Raw genomic sequence first — 2,103 nt, 5'->3', positions numbered from 1 at the left:
TTTCCCTAGATTATTATATAGAGATAAGCATCCAGTATCCCCGAATTTGGCCAAAGTTGTTAAGACACAATCCAACTTCACAGGGGTCCTACTACCCCTAAAATAATTTTAGCATATTTTTATCAACCTTTTATGCTAATGTGACACCTTTATTACATAAAATAAGGTCCACATAAAGGTGTCACATCAGCTAAAAAGATTGACAAAAACTATCATGTCAGCTAAACAAGATAGACAAAAATATGCTAAAATTTAGTTCAGGAGTAATTGAAATCCGTGATTTAGAGTATGTCGTAGCAAATTTGGTAATAGTTTAGAGGTACTAGATGCTTGACTCTTATTATATGCATTGAGTAAGGTATTGACCTTTTCTAGTAGCTATTTTTGCAGTTAAACCGTTGGTTACTTGGTTTATTTTTTTTTTTTTTTTTAGATATGTTTTATTTCACTCTTGAACTATATATAAAACGGTTGAGACACACTTCAATTTAAAGGGGTCTTATTACCCCTTGAACTAATTAAAAGGGTGATTTTGACACTTTTAGTGCTTACATGATACAATACACTGAAGAGTCCATGTAGGCACACGTGTGTGCCACGTAGACATTAAGGATGTTAAAATTATACTTTTAATTAGTTCAGGGATAATAGGACTCCCGTTAAGTTGAGGTGTGTCTCAGGCGTTTTGGATATAGTTCAAAGATGAAATAGGGTATTTTCTTTTCTTTTTTTTTTTTAATTCGGTGTTTGTGAAGATAATTTATGTTAGATTTTGGTAAGCGTCATTGGGTATTGTACCTAATCGGCATTTAATCTGTCCACATTTGTGCAGATACATGGACGAGCCAATGGATCCTGAGCCTGAGGTAAGATGATTTGTCTTATTTGTAATCCTTATTATAGCTATGTTAATGTTGCATAAGTATTTGATGGAGTATTTTTCATTATTTGGCTTAACTGACAGGAAGGAGCAGAGATTGAATAAGATAATGGCAACAATGGCGACATTCCAGACCCCCTGTTGGGTGAAGGTGCGGAAAAAACAGAGCAAGAGCCTGTGGAACGACCTAGGAAGACGTCAAAGTTTATGACGAAATATGAGCGTGCAAGAATCCTGGGCACCCGTGCTCGCCAAATCAGGTCATTTTGCTTTCTCCACAGTATTGCTTTTGCTAAGCTTGTTCTTTATAGTTTGAGGACTTGCGAAGAGTGATGCAGTTTTGTTTGACTTGGTTTGATAATTTTTCCTCGTGCAGCATGAATGCAAGTGCGGAATCTAAATATACCATCATATTTAAAAAGGAATCAGTCTATGTTACTGATTTAAAAAGTTAAAAAAATAGATTATTTGCACAAAGTAAGTGCACAATATCCTTTTTGCAGTCTTGACACACCGTTAAAATAGGATAGTGCACTATTCATTTTTTTATGAAAAGTGCACTAAATAAGTGTACTATCCATTTTTTTTATGAATAGTGAATTAAATAAGTGCACTATTCATTCGTTTTATGGATAGTGCACTAAAAAAGTACATTATAAATTATTTTTGATATATTACACTTCTTTTGTGCATTATTCCCCTTTTTCTATAGTTTAGTACATTTTTTTAGTACACTATTCATAAAATAAATGGATAGTGCATTAAAAAAGTGCACTATCAATTATTTTGATATCTGTACTTCTTTTGTGAGATGAAATTTTACGTATTTTATTGTGAGATCAAATTTTAAATTTTTATAATACCAAATTACAACATAATGTACAATGTAAGAAGTTACGTATTTGTATGTCAATGAATGGTGTAATTTTTTGTGAGATGAAATTTTACGTATTTTATTTTGAGATAGCATCTTACAACTTATTACAAATAACGTATTACGTCAAACTTCAATGAAAAGTTGGTTTGATAGTAGAAAAATAAAAAATGAGAGAATTTCAAAAAATTTTGCAAAAGTATTTGGGTGTTATATAGATTTATCAGGGAAAAAATGGTATGATCGAATTCGTCCCTTAGAAAATAAACCTATTTCTATTTATCATGATTTACAAATTGCTGGACGTATCATTGTCGGAGAAACATACTCCTCTAAAGCTGGTGATTTT

General features: G+C 31.9%; 1 long non-coding RNA gene across 1 annotated transcript; it reads left to right on the top strand.

Annotated features, from left to right (window-relative positions):
• The first annotated feature begins 747 nt into the window (after positions 1-747).
• LOC124887014 lies at positions 748-1,283 on the top strand. The gene is made up of 3 exons (XR_007044479.1): positions 748-866; positions 965-1,140; positions 1,257-1,283. It is a non-coding gene; the product is annotated as an uncharacterized LOC124887014 (long non-coding RNA).
• The last annotated feature ends 820 nt before the right edge of the window (positions 1,284-2,103 follow it).

The sequence above is a fragment of the Capsicum annuum genome, chromosome 9 (assembly GCF_002878395.1).
Source record: "Capsicum annuum cultivar UCD-10X-F1 chromosome 9, UCD10Xv1.1, whole genome shotgun sequence".
NCBI classification, from domain to species: Eukaryota; Viridiplantae; Streptophyta; class Magnoliopsida; order Solanales; family Solanaceae; genus Capsicum; species Capsicum annuum.
Note: the sequence above shows the minus strand (reverse complement) of the source record. Positions and strands in the feature narration are given on the sequence as shown.